This window comes from Mandrillus leucophaeus, unplaced genomic scaffold, assembly GCF_000951045.1.
Source record: "Mandrillus leucophaeus isolate KB7577 unplaced genomic scaffold, Mleu.le_1.0 Scaffold384, whole genome shotgun sequence".
Classification (NCBI taxonomy): Eukaryota; Metazoa; Chordata; class Mammalia; order Primates; family Cercopithecidae; genus Mandrillus; species Mandrillus leucophaeus.
The window spans coordinates 2,536,624-2,554,768 of record NW_012104076.1 but is presented as its reverse complement, the minus strand read 5'-3'; the positions used below and the strand labels follow the sequence as shown (position 1 = coordinate 2,554,768).

Below are 18,145 nucleotides of genomic sequence, written 5' to 3'. Positions count from 1 at the left end.
ACGTTTTCTCTTTATGATTGATGACCTGTGGAAAAAGAACAGTGGGCACTGAGGCCAGCTTCTCTAAGACAGCTTGAGTGAATGTGTGGCTAGTGCTTCCTTGATTAACAGAGGTCTCCCTGACCGTGGCAGTGTGTTATGACTCATAGTCTTGCAGGGATGAATTGTTCCTGAACAGTTTCTCCAACATCTGAGGTACAAACAGGTCTTTTTAGCCGTTTGCTAGACACCAGAAGAAAAAATGGTCTAACCAATGTTAGACCTGGAAACAGCCTAGAATATTAAAAAATACTTGCACTCAAACTCACCTTAAGTTTAGAACCCAAAATCTGGACAAAGAACCATGTCCAACTAACCATTACGGTTGAAAGTTCATCCAGGTGACCTCTGTTTCTTAGAAATGTACAAATGACCTCTACATATTTCTTCTTTAGTAGTTAAATGATTTTATAACTTGGAGCTTTGCAGATTCTTTTAAAATAGCCAGTAATACTGCTTTCTTTGGCCAGATAACAATTTTCCTGCTTTCCTGAATAAAAATTTGACAGGTTTTGGAACCTTGCACTTTGGTATGGAATTGAATAGATCTTTGAAGCCTACAGAATTACTGTTACCCAGGTTAGTAACTTTGACTTAACTCTCAGTTTAAACTGTTTCTTTTGCTGTCCTGGTTTTCTGTAACTGCGATGGATATGCACAGAGGAGTCGGTTGTTTCTTAATACTGTTTTAGAAAAGTTTGGGATGTGGTATGGATTCTGAGTATGTCTGATACCAATGTTATTAGTGAAACTGAGTAACTTATGTGTGCAAGGGCCTTACTCCCAACAGTTAGAGGCAGTTATGTGTTTCCTGTCCTCAAGGACCGTAGACAACAACTGCATTGCATGAAATGATTGTAGTACATTTACCAACATTTATATGCCAATCAGTAGAAATGTATATGTTAGAATTTGAGGATTTAAGTGTCAAGGTGATCTTTAAGAGAAGATACCAGAGCCAGGTGACTTTCTTTGAATGACAGCTTCCTGGAGAAGGTGAGACTTGTGCCTAGATATCAAAGGTGCTGAAGATGGAGTGGACATTTGGGGTGAGTTTAAGATGTGTGAAACATGGGCTGAACATGGTGGCTTACACTTGTAATCTCAATGCTTTGGGAGGCTGAGGGAAGGAGTTTGAGGCCAGGAGTTTGAGACCAGCCTGGGCAACATGGTAAGACTCTGTCTTTACTAAAAATAATAATAATTTTAAAAAAGCAAGGTGTGATGACATGCACTTATAGTCCCAGCTACTTGGGAGGCTGAGGCAGGAGGATTGCTTAGGCTCAGAAGTTAGAGGTTACAGTGAGCTGATTGCACCACTGCACCCCAGCCTGGGTGACAGAGCAAGACAGTGTCTCTAAAAAGAAAAAAAAAAAAAAAAGATGTGTAAAACATACACAGAGGAGGGAAAGAGCAGAGAAGCAGACTTTTGTGGGCAGAAGGCAGAATATCCTGGATAGAAGAAAAGCAGATAGTTGAAAAATTAACTTTGTTTAATGGGGGCTAGCATAGTGTATGAAAGTTTGGATTTGAGCCTCTGGGCATAAAGAGCCAAGAACCAGTAAGAGTTTTGACCTGCATGGAACAATAGGATGAAAATTTCATGACCAAAGAATTATTCTGGCCATAATAAATTCAGGTGTGAAGAAATTAGAGGAATTTTCTTTAGATATTCAAGCCAACATATACATGGCAGAAATAAAACAGAATATGAATAGTGGTTTGAACATCTCGTAGTGAGAGAATCAACAAGAATTCTGATTTTTTTACTGAGCATTAATAGTGAGAGGTCAAAGGACTGTGTCTCTTTCATTGCTTTGTATTATTAATTGCAAGATGTTGGTGATACAGTCTACCCAAGTATGTGGTAAGAATTCTACATACTGAAACCTGTTTAAGAGTTGACTGATGTGTTGGAAATGTCCAAGATGGTCAAGTCCAAGATGTCTTTGACCAGAAGTCCTGAGGACCTATGGAGCAGAATAAGTAAGTCTCCTTTTAGGGTTTATAGTGGAATCTTAAAATTTGTTAATATGTTGAATTATGGACAAAGAAGCAATGCAGACCTTTGTTGTAGTACTTAAACTTTATATGCTGCTGTTATCTGTTTTATCTCTCTCACTAGACTTCAAATTCCATAGTGGCAGAGAAAGTATTTTGTTACTTATCTTCATATACTCTGTGCCTAGTAAAATGCTTGATAGGTCATCAATACTCAATGACTAATATTTTCTGTAATTTGCATTCTGATTGGTAGTGAAGTATTATAATAATGAATGGTTGTTATGTACTGTTGCATTTAACTCTGCTTTGGAAAGCACTCAATAGTTTGGCCGCTTTAAGCAAGTAGAGTATTCTCAATTAGTTTTGGGTTTGCATTAGTGCTATGTGTAATTAAGGTTCATTTATTTATTACTAAGTGTTTATTGTGGGCCTACTATATGAGCAAGTTGTTGAATGGAAGCATATAAGAAGGAAATAGGCCGGATGCAGTGGCTCATGCCTGTAATCCCAGCACTTTGGGAGGCTGAGGTGGGCAGATCACCGAGTTCAGGAGTTCAAGACCAGCTTGGTCAACCTGGTGAAATCCTGTCTCTTACTAAAAATACAAAAATTAGCTGGACGTGGTAGCACGTGCCTGTAATCCCAACTACTCGGGAGGCTGGGGCAGGAGAATCACTTGAACCCAGGAGGCAGAGGATACAGTGAGCCCAGATCTCACCACTGCACTCCAGCCTGGGCGACAAGAGCGAAACTCCAAACAAACAAACAGAAAAACCAAACAAACAGCCTGGCCAACATGATGAAACCCTGTCTCAACTAAAAATACAAAAATTAGCTGGGCGTGATGGCAGGTGACTGTAATCCCAGCTACCTGGGAGCCTGAGGCAGGAGAATCGTTAGAACCCTGGAGGCGGAGGTTGCACTGAGCTGAGATCACACCATTGCATTCCAGCCTGGGTGACAGGGTGAGATTCTGTCTCAAAAAGGAGAGAGAGAGAAAGAAGTGTACTTTATCTGATCCAGTAAGTGTAGATAGAATTTCAACTTTCCAGATGACACAGGGGCAGAAAATTCTTGAGACCTATTTAGGAAACAGCAGATAATTTCGCTTAAGCGTGGAATTAAGAAGAGTCACAGGAAGGAAGCTAGTTATATCCAGGACTTTCCTTGACAAATAATGGTTGTCTTCCTGAAGGTCTTTTGAGGTCCTATCCAGAGCCGAGTGGGTGGCCTTCGTCTACTCTCACATAAGTATTTTTGTGACTTTTCTAAAAACTTGTTATGCCTGTAAAAATTTGTGAAACTCAGTATTTTTTTTTAACCTACACTTGACCATTAAAAAGGTAAAAACTTTTCTACAATTTCCATCCAAGTTTTAATGGGAAAAGTTTGCGATAGATTTTTAAAAGCTTTCATGGCCCAGTGTGTGTGCCAGTTTCGTCAACTGGCTTTTCAGAGTCCACTTCTTAGTAAGTCTTTGGACTAAAAGTGAAAAGAGCTTCCAGAAAGCTACAATATTGCTTTTTATTTGAGGAAGTGTTTCTGGTTGCTGTACTCCAGAATTTCTGAAAGAGATTGTAAATGTGGTTAATGAGACTCTGTGTACCTGTGACTATCCTACAAATGTGTTAAAATGAGACTCAGGCCTTACAGCTTACGAAACTGACTTGTTCTGCTTGGGGTGTTAATATTATTATGAATGCTAAAATGAAATTCAAATGACCTGATTGAAGTTCTTAGCACTGTGATTAATGGATGAATTTAGGAGAGGGAACTATATATGTGTTTTGTTTGTTTGTTTGTTTGTTTTGGTCTTTAACTGTTACTGATAAGGACTCAGAACCTTACCTTTCTGATTCTCTTTTAAAAAGTTTTCTCTGTAAACTTAAAGCACTATTTTCTTTTAGAACAGCTTTAGTGTTTCAAGCTTAAAATCTTCTCTCTTTAAATCCTGGCTTCATATTCGGTTCTCTCCCTCCAGGCAGAGTTTTCTCCAGACCTTGGTTGGCTCTGAATCCCAAGAGTTAAGACAGCCTAGCTTCTATAAATCAGGAGACAGCTTCATTATCAAAGTTATGTGTTTTCACCTTCATAGATAGCCAGTCCTAGTGTTGGTGCCTGGCCCTGCCTTATCGTGTAACCATCAGCACTGCATACTGGAATGTTCTTTGTTTGGATTATTTACTCCTTCTATAAACAAAGATTAGAGCAAAAAATGTCAGTACTGGGCCCCAAGCAGTGGCGACCGTTACTGGAAAATTGCAGTGGCATGGTATGGGATGTAATTTGCTACTGAGGCAGGGTAGCACTGACTTGATAGTTATAATTATTTCTGAGTTCTGTGCTGCATCTCTTTTATACGTTGTATCTCATTGATTCTTCACTATACCCCTAGAAGATAGGTTCTGTTTCCGTTTTACAGATGAGGGAAACAAGTCTCAGAAAAGTTAGCAGTATTACCTCAACCTGTGTCGTAAGTGGCAGATAGTTGTGTTTCAAACCTGGACATTTGACTTCATAGTCCTGTCTTTTACCTACTACATGATAAAGAAATTCCAAAGATGATACTGTTTAAAATAATGTTACCTAGAATTTGAGCTTCTTGTAACCATTATATGGTCCCACAGTTTGTGTGTGTCTGTGTGTGTGCTGTCTCTTATACACATCTAGATGTGTATAAGAGACAGGTATTAATCCTGGAATATGTGTATTAATACGTGTATTAATCCTGGAATACGTGTATTAATACATGTATTAATCCTGGAATATGTGTATTAATACGTGTATTAATCCTGGAATACGTGTATTAATACGTGTATTCTGGAAGAAGTTTGATTCTCAGTAAATGGTATGACTAACTCCTTTTTTGGAACATAATTACTTATCTTTGTAAGCATTTTCACATACAGTGTGGGAAAATAATTCTTGTTTCACAGATGAGGAAACTATGACTTAGAGAAATGGTTGCTGTTGCTAAGATGACATCTAGTAGGTGCAGGTGATGTGTTATTGCTTAAATTTGCCATATGGATTCCCACTTGCCTGTAGGAGCTGGGTGTGTTTATAAGATCAGGGTATATTCATTTCTTGACTAGAATAAGTATGTTTTCTGATTCACTACAAGGTTATTTTTCTTATTGAACTATAATTCCTGGATAAAACCTCTTGAACTTAATAACTATAACCATAAATACGTTTAATGGGTTTATTGGCATGTTGAAAATTGTATTGTGTTGGCACATGAAGAGGCCTACATAATTGCTAAATAATGGTCCTTAAGGTATTTATAAAGGTGTTATTGATTTGTAGTTTGTATATCCATATATATTTATAACATTCTGGTGACAAATAAAAACTTGAATAAATATTGTCATGTCTATGGATATCAGTGATAGTAAAAAGTTGAGATATGCCTTATGTAGGTCCAGTCTTCCAGATTATCATTAATCACATTTTTTTTTTTGGAGAGAGAGACTGCTTGACCCCATTTTCCTGTTTCTTGAATTTGTCCTATCACCATATGATTAGAGACCTAGTTCTCAACCAATGACTGCATTGCCTGATGTTGACTGAAATGTGAATGTCCTTTCCCCCTTGCTCACTGCCTTTGAGCCCGTGTATTTTGTATTTCTGATTTAGAAAAAAAAAAAATTCTTAGAAAAACAAAAATGAGTAAAAAAAAAAGTTAGATGGATTGTGAGGGCATGAATTAGAGTAGGCAGAAGACTGTTAATTTGTCTCCTTCTGCACATCCGTGGTATAGAGTTTGGAGCTTGGCCCAGGAAGAAAGATATTTTGCTTCATTTTTTGACCCTCAAAATATGCTCGTTCTTAGCTATACCCAGCGTTCCTTAGAAATGATGTTTGTTTTAACATTTCGGGACAAAATTGTGGGAGGGGGCTGGAGGAAGGTGGTAAACCATATATATTACATTTTAAGAATGTTTTTCCTCTTATGTTCTTTTCTGTTTTTCTTTCAAATACTCTCTGTAGCAAACTGTGCCCAATTTCTCTTCTTCATGTGAAAATTTATCTCAGGGCAAGAGACAATTCATTTAACTGCCATGAATTCATTTAACTTCCATGTGCTTTTGGAAAGTCTTCTTGGTACGCTTTCATTGATTGTGTTACAATCCCATAAATCTAGGGTATATTAGAATATGCTTGTTGTAGCTCTTCCTTTAGGTCACTTCATGAGGCCACATGAAACCACCTTCTGATATTTATGCCTTCGTTTTGCCCTCTGTGGGATTAACCCCATCTCCTCATCAAGTAAAAGCCTGTATACCAATTCACAGACTTTCTTTTCAGCCAAATAAATCTTACTGTTGATACAATCTTATGAAATGGAACATCTTTATATTTTTATGTAAAGTATGATTTTCCTGCAGTTCTGGCTAGGACTTTGTATAGCTTTCCTATGTGATTCTATGGCCTCCTCAGACCTGTGGAGGACCTTGATTCTAAATCTCAGCAGACAGAAAGCTAAGTGCCAGAGTGATATTCTTCAAGTGAACCAACAAAACAGAGTGTGGAAACATGTCTAAACTAGTGTTCCCAAGGGTATCCCAAAACCATTTATTCTGTGAAATGTTAGTAACTGTTGTGCTTTATTTTATTTTTTGACTTTCAGAAGTAAATAATAGTTTTACTACTAACATAGATTTCTATATATGTAAAAGATTTTTCACAAATTTGAAATCAATTATCTCTTAATATTATGATTATTATTATATTTTGTACATGCAGTACATTTCACATTTCCTAATACAAAACAGTATTCCAAATGTAGAATTTTAGTTATAGAGCAAATAAAACTGTAGATTGCTTATTTTCATTTCCTGTGCTTTAAAAGTTACAAAGATCTGATGAGTTTGGGAAAGCCTGTGTTAAAAAAATGTTAACCCAATTTTTTGTTCAAAACTTTTTAAAAACTTCTTTTTGTTGTTAGAGACAGAGTCTTGCTCTGTTGCCCAGGCTAGAATGCAATGGCGTGATCATAGCTCACTGTAACCTTGAACTCCTGAACTCAAGTGATCCCTCCAAGTAGCTGGGACTACACGTGTGTGCCAGCACATCTGGCTAATTTTTCTTATTTTTTGTACAGGTAGGGTCTCACTATGTTGCCCAGGCTAGTCTCAGACTCCTGCCCTCAAGTTGCCCTCCCATGTCGGCTTCCCAAAGAGCTAGGATTACAGGCATGAACCACTAGCCTCCCACTCCTTCCATACCAACCAAAAAAAGAATATGTTACATTTCCTAAACTCATTTATCTGAGGATACCTTTTTCTTGGGACTGGCACTCAAACAAGCCCTTGCAAATTACAAATGCATTTTAAATATGCAAGAAAATGGCAGAGTGTCTTGGTATTCCCCAGGCTTAGTCACTTCTCTGTTCTTTAGCAATTCAACCAATGGAGTAGAGGCTGTAGTTTTCTGTGGGTGTCTTTAACAGTCCGCAACCCTACCAGAGGTCAGGGTAACACAGACCTTAGCTTCCTGACCTTCCTTTGAGTGTTGATTACATTCAGTTTTTTAAAACCCTCTAAGCCATTCATCCAGCCCCTAATGGGATCGGTGTTTCCATCAAACCAATTGTGGACGAAGAGTGTTTTAGGGCCCTTATTTATGCTTCTTAGATTTTCTATGTATCCCAGGATAAGTGAACTCTAGAGAAATACTCCTTATGTTATGCAGACTGGGAAGATGGGTTTAGTTCTAAAAGCATGTATTAGTCTTTGCAAAAGCTACTTAATCCTAATGAAGTCATCTGACTCTAAGGTTTTATATATCTTTCATCCTCCATTTGTACACGCAGCCCTCTATCCATCCATCTCACTGAGCGGTTGTGAGGGTAAAACGTGTGAAAAGTATTGAAAAGTTGTAAACCTTGAAAAGATTATATAAAAAGCATTGGTATCATTATTATCATCAGTCAAGAGGTGTGTTGAGGAATGGTTTTCATTGCTGACTCATGAGATAAGTTATTTCTCTTGTTCCTCAAGATTTTTGGTGAAAAGAATAAGCATTACTCATTCATATGAATAATAAAGACTCCTTTCAGAAGAATGTTTGGAAGGCTAATTAGATTTCTGTTGTTGTACAATCATAATAGCGTTAGAGAGCACGTATATAATTTTAAGTGCTTTACTTATATTTGCTCATTTTATTACCACACCAACACTTCACAGTAAGTACGATTACTAACTTCATTTTACAAAGAGGGAAACTAAGGCACAGATCATTCAGGTAACTTGTTCAATATCATACAGTTATAAGTGGCAGAGCTGGGATTTGAACTCACACAGTCTAGCTCTGGAGTCCATGCTGTTAACCACTGCCTTAGTATTATTTATACCAGGGTACTGGAAGAGACACCACTGCCTCACAGAGATTGGTTCAAATACTGATGGTTAGTTATTGTGAGACATTAGGTAACCCAGTAACCACCTATCTCATTCCTGTGAAAGGACTTTATTTAGGTATAAAGCACCAATAGAAAGTAGTAGTGTAATCTTAAAACAGAGTGATGAGTGTTTCGTATTTTGCCACTAGAAATGCTTTTTTCAAATCTGTATTTTAAAATGATTAAGCAATGATCTTTATTTTTCCTCCCCTGTGCCTCCTGCTCCATCCATCCTGAAAAACTAAATCGTCTGGCTAAAATTTGCAAACACATGTAGAAGATTGGTTAGCATAACTCAGACTTGCATTTATGACTGGATAGGCAAGGACAAAGTAGCCTCTGTAATTGCTTTGTCATATATGAACTATATATATACCTCAAGTGAGTGAAATTTTTTTTCATTCTATGTATTTTTTTTATTTATCTGCTTTGGGTTTGGAACTCTGAGAAAATCAAAAATATTGTTTATTCTTGTCATCAGCTTTTATATGGTTGCAGAGACAAGTTATATACATTTAGAGGATTAAAAGGATAAGTATTAAATGCAAGAGTTGGCAAGAAGTCAAGTGAATTGGATGCTCATTAAATGCCCAGGGTTTGGGGACAGGTAAGCTTACTAAAAACTGGAGCAGGCTTAATGAGACATATTAGACTTGAGTTTTGGTATGTGGTTATGATCCTGAATGGTGAGGAGAGTATTCTTGGAGAGGGGTAGAGGAGAGAGGGAATGTAGTGGAAACCAGGGTAGAGTCAGCATGCATGTGGCTAGAGACGTGTTTCAGCCAGTGGGTTGGGCTGCAGGAATTGAGGAGGAGTTGGGAGTATGGTATAGTTAAAATGCCAGGTCATCTTATAATAATATAATTAATATTTAATTAATTAACAGTAGATTAATACAAACTAATCTCTAAACATAGGCTCTGGAATCAGACTGCTTATGTGAGCAATAACCTCCACATTGACTTCAAAAAAAGTAACTCCACTGACTAAACCTCAGTTTTCTCATTTGTTAAATGAAAATAGTAATACCCACGTTGGAAGATTTACATAAGAATTAAGTGAGATTTAGTTCTTATTTATATAAGAATTAAAGTCATTGGCATGATGCCCAACAAATAGTAAGAGTGCAGTATATTTTAACTATAATCATTAGTATCCATATTTTAAAATGGGAATTTGATTACATTGTGGTTTTTTTGAGTGCTGAACATACCTGTGTTTTTCTTTTGGTGGGTATAGTAATTGTGTTAACTAATAAAGCGGTTATTAAATATTTTCAATCTGTGTAGCATTTGTAGAGTTTCTGTTGTTTGTATTCACATTATTCTACTATTTGATATCCATTACCCAGGGAAGATGGAGACAGCCCCTGGCAGGGACACGCACCTCCGCTGGGGGCCACTGAGAACAGGACAATAGGATTTAGAGTCAGTGGTAGAGCTGGACCTGAAATCCAGGCTTCTTCATTGTCGGTAAAGGTCTGTTTCCCAATATCAGGCATCATAAATTAAGGTAGGAGACAGAATAAAACAGAATTTTTTTGTCTTTTTTTTTCTTGATTATAGATTTTGTTTATTTTTTATGTTTCCATAAGTTACTGGGGTACAGGTGGTATTTGGTTACATGAGTAAGTTCTTTAGTGGTGATTTATGAGATTTTGGTGCACCCATCACCCATATACACTGCACCCTATTTGTAGTCTTTTTTTCTCTCGCCCCCCTCCCACCCTTCCCCACAAGTCCCTGAAGTCCATTGTATCATTGTTAGGTGTTTGTGTCCTTATAGCTTAGCTCCCACATATCAGTGAGAACATATGATGTTTGGTTTTCCACTCCTGAGTTACATCACTTAGAATAATAGTCTCCAGTCTCATCCAGGTCACTGCAAATGCTGTTAATTCATTCCTTTTTATGGCTGCATAGTATTCCATCATATATTCATGTATACATATGGTGGAATATATATATATATATATTTATGATGGACTATATATGAGATGGAATATATCTGTGATGGAGTATATATGTATATATGTGATGGAATACATACACACACACACCCTCCCCCCCCACAACTTCTTTATCCACTCATTGATCGATGGGCATTTGAGTTGGTTCCACGATCTTGCAGTTATAAATTGTGCTGCTATAAACATGCATGTGCAAGTATCTTGGAAAACAGAGAATTTCTTAAAGTCTCTTTATCTGTTCACAGATGTGACTGGCTAACCTGCATTTTTCTGTGTAATTGTTCTTTCCAGGGTATACAATATGTCCTATATGATGGTGGATGTTTTTAGCCCAATCTTTTTACCTGGTTAATTCCCACTCTACTGTCAGCTTAAATGCCACAGTCTAAGTGACTTTTATCCTTTTTTCTTAGCCACTACATATTTTCTTTAGAGCAGTTTTTATACTTTGTAGTCCTATATTTGTTTACCTATTTGTTTATTTAATAGTCAAATCCCCTACCAGACTTTAAGGTCCATGGGAGGAGAGATCATTTCTGTTTTGTTATTTAGTGTGCTTGGTTTCTGGTATAACGTGTGGCATATAATAAGCAATCAATAAGTAGGAATTTGAGAATGAATTCATGAATTAGAGAATACGTAATATGCAGACATATGTCAAGGGGCATGGTCTCTACTTTTGCTGATAAAACCAACTTGGATTAACATTATTAAAACTCTCAGTGCTATACTTTCATCATCTAATATGGACAGAATAATAACTGCCTGCATCTACTTCACAGAAATGATTTTAAGATAAATGAAACACTGAATACTGTTTTCTGCAATATCTAGAAATTAGGCCCACATCATAAACTGGGTGTTTAGGGAACTTCCTTGTTCCACACTTTCAGACGACTAGGAAACCCCTTTCTGATATTAGAGCTCCAAAAAGGCTACCAGAGTGGCCGTACACAGTAGTGACCACAAGGGTGAACAGACTCTGAGCCCTTCACCTTCCTGTCAGGCAACGCCTGACTGTGCAGAACATGTGGATCACAATCTAATGTGTGAAATTACTCTGCTATCTTCAGAAAAAGAGCATCGTGCGTATCTAATGCCATGTTGATGATGGTAGTAGTACTGCAGAGAGGCTGCTGCTGTGATAACGGAACCAAAGTTGTGAGGTAAGAAGATACTTTAGAAGCAAACACCTTCCAGATCCTAGCCCTGTAAACAGCAACTGGGTGTCTGGTAAATACAGCATCTGTTTGAATAGACATATTGGAATAAGGTTTTCTCACCATAGCCTAGGCTTCTAAAGAGCTTGGTAGAATATTTTGATTGTTGAGATCATCCACTCCCCATCTTTCTTTAAAAAGGATTCCTGATAAACCCAAGAAAAAATATATACCATAACTATTTACATGACGAAAATTATCTTAAATATTTAAAGAAACTGCACAGCATTGCTTAATCATTTTACTGAGAATCCTAGATTTAAACCTTGAATGTCTGTTCTCAGGCATGAAGGACTCAGGTTAAACTGCCTTAAAAATAAAAGTGCCTCATAGTTGTATTATAAAATATCAACTGACATTAAGGTAATTGTGCTTAAGCACAACTTAGGACTCTTTTGAATGTTTGTCGTAGTCACAATAATGGTGCTATTTTTAATAGTCCAGTCCTAGTTCTAAAGAAATAAAACTATATTCTTTGTGCATGTGTCCTAAACAGAATCATCTAGGGAGAAAATGTAGACTCTGAATTCTTTATCTTAGTAAAAGAAGCACAGAAACATATTAGATATGGGTTCTGGTGTCATTATGGTGTTTTGTTGTTGTTGTTGTTGTTGTTGTTTTAAATGAGACATTCTAAAGGGCTGGGCATAGTAGCTCACACCTGTAATCCCAGCACTTTGGGAGGCGGAGGCGGGCCAATCACCTGAGGTCAGGAGTTAGAGACCAGCCTGTCCAACATGGCGAAACCCCGTCTCTACTAAAAATACAAAAATCAGCCAGGTGTGATGGCGAGCACCTGTAATCCCAGCTACTGAGGAGGCTGAGGCAGGAGAATCACTTGAACCCAGGAGGCGGAGGTTGTAGTGAGCCGACGTCGCACCATTGCATTCCAGCCTGGGCAACAAGAGCAAAATTCCATCTCAAAAAAAGAGAAAGAAACATTCTGTAGTACAAGCCTGCATAGTCCAGGGTAGTGTAACACTCCTAAGAATTTCAGCCATTTCCTACATTAGAATCAGTTTTGCTGATTTGAGTCAAACTGATGTCTGAGTCTTCATTAACCTTCAGAGAGCCATGAAATCAAGTGCAAATTTCTGAACCCCAGCCACTGGGCCCTAGCAAGCTCATGTTGAGCCTTTATGAAATTAGAAAAGGTGTTGTTTCTGAGCAGATAAAGCCCAAACCAGAGCACATGACTTGGCCGTAGTGAGCCAGGCCTGAACTACATTCACTGCCACTTGCCACTTTGGTGGCACTTTGTGCAGTGCATACATTGAGCACCCTGTCCCCAGAAAGACCAGACCCAAATCTCTAGCCAGAACGCAAGCACTGTTTACAGGCAACCCAGGAACCATGTGATTGTTCACATTGACATTCACGTCACAATGCTGGTGCTTTTGAGTATATAATATGCTTAAGTCCACAGTGGTCTTTTGACCTTTGAGCCCCAAATCCTGAGGGGTGATGGCATGATCTCACTATATGGAACAGAAAAGTGTTTCATTTTATGTTGAATTTAAATAATATCTAGGAATATTTGCTGCTGATTTTTTTCCTCTTGCTGCTGTCTTTCATGTTAGGCCAAGAAAGCCAAGTAGGTTAAACTACAACTGTCCTCTTTTAGTATCTGCTAATAATTTAGATAGACGTTGATGATTCATCACCACTTTTTTCAGGCTGTAATAATCCCCTATCCACTAGGATCTCTGCAGACCTCTTCACTGATCTTCTCTCCACCAACCTGTTCTTTACTCCAACTCATGGAAGGTCACACTTGGTAATGATACGTCGTTGACGTTCTCCTAGGTTGAAAGAAAATCCAAACTCTTCTTTTGATTTGATTTGATTTGATTTGATTTGATTATACTTTAAGTTCTAGGGTACATGTGTGCAATGTGCAGGTTTGTTACATAGGTATACATGTGCCATGTTGGTTTGCTGCACCCATCAACTCATCATTTACATTAGGTATTTCTCCTAATGCTATCCCTCCCCCAGTCCCCCACCCTCCAACAGGCCCTGGTGTGTGATGTTCCCCTCCTTATGTCCATGTGTTCTCATGAAAATCCAAACTCTTCTACACGGCCTGCCAAATCTTGATCAAAACCCTACAGGACTTGCCAGGCCTACATGACCTGTCTCCTTTCCCCTTAATTTCTGACTGCATGTCCTCTCTCCCTCCTTCACTTGTTCAACTTTAGCCACACTGGCTTCTTTGCTGTTGCTTTTCCTTGAAAAACTTAGCCTTCACATCTCAGACCTTGACTCAGAAGTCATCTCAATGACCCTTTTCCTGACTACTGTATCTGAATTTTCAGCCTTTCCTCACCCACACCATTTCAGGTCATCTTTCTCCACTTTGTCTTTTCTTCCTTAAAAATTATTTTCTGGGCCAGGCGCGGTGGCTTAAGCCTGTAATCCCAGCACTTTGGGAGGCCGAGACGGGCGGATCATGAGGTCAGGAGATCGAGACCATCCTGGCTAACCCAGTGAAACCCCGTCTCTACTAAAAAAAATACAAAAAAAAACTAGCCGGGCGAGGTGGCGGGCCCTGTAGTTCCAGCTACTCGGGAGGCTGAGGCAGGAGAATGGCGTGAACCCGGGAGGCGGAGCTTGCAGTGAGCTGAGATCCGGCCACTGCACCCCAGCCCGGGCGACAGAGCCAGACTCTGTCTAAAAAAAAAAAAAAAAAAATTATTTTCTGGCTAGGCTCGGTGGCTCACGCGTGTAATCCCAGCACTTTGGGGGAGGCCAAGGCAGGCAGAACATGAGTTCAAGAGATCGAGACCGTCCTGGCCAACATGGTGAAACCCCGTCTTTACTTAAAAATATAAAAATTAGCTGGGTATGGTGGCACACACCTGTAATCCTAGCTACTCAGGAAGCTGAGACAGGAGAATCGCTTGAATCCGGGAGGTGGAGGTTGCAGTGAGCCAAGATCGTGCCACTGCACTCCAGCCTGGTTACAGAGTGAGACTCCATCTCCAAAAAAAAAAAAAAGACAAAGAAAATTATTTTCTAACATAGTTCATATTTTATTTAGTGTGTCTGTTTCTCTTACACCAGATTTTAAGCTCCACCAGGGTAGGGGTTTGTTTTATTCACTCGTATCCCCAGTGCCCAGGACAAAACCAAACATGCAGCATATGGTCAAGACCTGTTAGTTGAATGGAGAACTGAATGAACTTGGCCCCTGCCTGCCTGTCCACCCTCATGTGTCATCAGACTTCTTCATGTCCTACATCTTTTCCATCTTTCTGCTTTTTCTAAACACACCACGCTTTCCCCCGCTCTCTGTGCCTTTCTACTTGCTGCTGCATCTGCTTAGATGGTTCATCTTCACCTACTTGGCTCTTCAGGCATGGCTCAGAAGTCACGACCTCTGCTAGAAGGTCTGCCTTGGCCCTCTGCTGTGCAAGTAGAGTCATGGGAGCAACCTGAATCACTTACTTTTATCCTTTTGCCTAGCTCTTCCATTAAACCCCATAAGCTCCTTGAAGGTCTTATTTGAATTTATATTCTCAGTCCGTACATAGCACAGTATAGGCATGTCTTAAATGTTTATTAACTGAAGAAAGGAGGGACAGAGGCCAGCGTAGAATTGGAAGATTATTTCAGGATTTCATCCATCCTTAGTCTACCTACCATGTGGCTATGTTTATTATAGTAGGTGTTCAAGACAGCTCTGAATGAACGAGTTGTTTGTTCCCTTTTATACATCCCCACCCCTAATTAGAAATTCAAATTATTTTTGTATCAATATTGTACTTTGAAAAAATCTTCTGAATTGATGGCTTCTAACTTCAGGTTGTTGGCCAGATCTGGATGTGGTCAGATAAGGCAGATATAACTGCTTTCGACTCTAAAACCTCTCAGGATGCCCTGGTTGGGAAATGGATAGAGCACCATAGTGTATTTTCTGAGAAACACAGATCAGTGGTTTTGCTTACCTGTGTGTTGATAATGAGTGCTTTCTCTGCGTGCGTAGTTTGTTTCTTCGAAATAGGACTTACATGAATGCAGAGTGGCTTAATCATTCAATTACAGTTTGCTCTATGAAATTTTTGAATAAAAATGAAGTAAAGCAGGGGAGCTCTAAGTCTGTTTCATACTCTGTAGTATGGATGATCACCAGGAAACATTTTCTTAATGGCATCGTAATATTCTGAATGTTATTTATACTAATGATCAAGAATTTCATCTTAGTGATGCCTGTAAAAAACTTAACCTACATGTTAAGTTGACTTAAGACACACCGTTTCAGATTACCCAGACTGAAGACACACCATTTCAGATTACCCATAAAGATTTTAGCAGCAGTGTTCTGTGACTGATTTGTAATGATGCTTACTACCCATCCTTAATTGGGTAGACTTTATGGATAGCTATAGAGAAAATAAAAATGGGCAGGCCTTTGCCACCCTCGAAGGATGGAGCTTTTGGTATTTATTCGATGCATGACATGTATTCCTAAAAGACAGGAAATACATCATGTGATTTCTCAGTGTACCATACATCACAGCAGGAACACCTTTACAACCTGCCAGGTAAACACATATTAAAGTTAATTCTCAGAGTGCTTTTGTTGCTTTAAAGAAATCATATATAGTAGAAAATCCCTCCTATTTTCACAACCAGGACCAATAGCCAGTTAATCAGTTGAAGTGGTGAGTCTTTGCCAAAACAAACAAACTACATATTTTTAGCATTTTTAACTTAAAATATAGAAATGTGCATTTTGAGATTAGCCAAGGCCTTTACTTAAGTATGGATGGTTGTGCTCATTAAAGTTCTGACTTCTTACATATACCACAACTGTAATGTATCACTGAGATTTTCACCTCTTACTGCTTTAAAGTCAACCTGGAACTTATACATGAATAGGTTGTTTGAGTGTAGAATCATCCAATCCTCCAATATTTTGCAGTTGTCTTGCCCACACCATGTGAGAGCAGGGTTTTTTTTTTAAGGTTGAAAAAAAAAAAATTGTCAAGACTCCCTAAAGCATTCAACTTACTTTTGATAGAATGACCTTTTTTTTTACAATCATATTTTGTTGGTTTTTATAATATTTCATTAAATGATAAAATTGTATTTACAGATGAAACTGTTATAATCAGGTCTGAGAAAAAATAACTGATCCTTGGTAAATTGATTTGTAAAAGCAGAAGTATGTGAGCATACTAGAGTGTAGTTTATTAGTTTTGTTTATTTAGCATGCTATGGGCATTAACATATTTTAAAGAAGAAAAAAGGATTTTGATTAATCTGGTAGTATAAGTGTACACGTAGTAGTACTTTTTTCTTTGTTTGTGTTCCTGTATAACTTAAAAAGAAATGAAACTCAACTGCAGTGAAATAGCCCTAAGAGACTGGTAATCCACCCCTAATGAGCGAGTGCACCTATGCACGTGGCAGGTGAACAAGGTATTATGCATATCTTCAACTGCTCATTTGACTTTTTCAGTTGGATAAATTTCCATCCTCTTTCATTGTAATATGGCCCAAAGTAAATTCACTGTTTTCTTAAGCCTTCCTCCCATTTCCCAGTCTCTCTTAGAATTGCTGCCATTTTCCCAGCTTTCAAGGTATCCAATATAGCTAGAAAAAAAATTATTTTGAAGGAATACTGAGTGTGCTGTAGGAGTTTTATGTGTGTTTTTTAAAATTATTTTGGCCCTTACCTCTGATCCTCTTAAGTTTTGTTATTACCAGATCTTCTTGTTTCTGAGAAATGCATGTTCCTCTTCATTTGAATGGCCTCCCCAGCATGAGACCCTTTCCACCTGTTGAGTATATCACTGCAGTGGAAGGATATTACTTGATTAGCAGCATTGCCTCCAGCTATTTGTATCTGGCAAGCTGTGGCAAGATCCTTTGTTTCACAAATCCCATTCTCAGCACTTCACTCTCCATTCAGGATTCTCAGTGGCTTTTCACTGACTGCAACATGTAATGTAAAAATATTTGTCTTTGCTCTCGGTGCCTTGCTTAACATAGATCCATCCTCATTTCAGGTATCAATCTCTGTTCTTTTGTGCCCTGTGGGAACCCACCACAATCATGTTGTCTCTCTGTGTCTCTGTTCTCCAGACTTGTGCTCCACCTCCACACCTCTGCTCATATGGAGCCATATGGTCTGTAGGATCTTAGGTCTTATATGCCACTGATTCAAGTCCTAAAAGTCCTTATTCAATTCTGCTGGACTCTCTTCCAAGGAGCACTCCTCCACAAACCTTTGAGCACCTAGAGATTAGGGACTGCTCATTCTGACATGAAACCAGCTGCACTGCATTTTACTGTTACATAGTTGTGTTTATCTGCTCAACTCCAGACGATGCCCTTTGAAAGTTGGGACTCTCTCTTAAGTGTTTGTCTTTTTATAGCTTCTCTTCTTCAGGGAGTGTAGAATACTTTCAACCTGACACAACTGTATGAAAGACCTGATTGAGGAAACGTAAGAATCACTAGGCCAGGGTCCCTTCCCTCTAGGTGCTCACAGTCTAA

The 18,145-nt window shown here is 38.6% G+C and overlaps 1 protein-coding gene across 2 annotated transcripts in view; it reads left to right on the top strand.

The window, feature by feature from the left end:
* BNC2 (basonuclin 2) overlaps positions 1-18,145 on the top strand; it is a 412,566-nt gene that overhangs the window by 325,430 nt on the left and 68,991 nt on the right. The window lies entirely within an intron of this gene.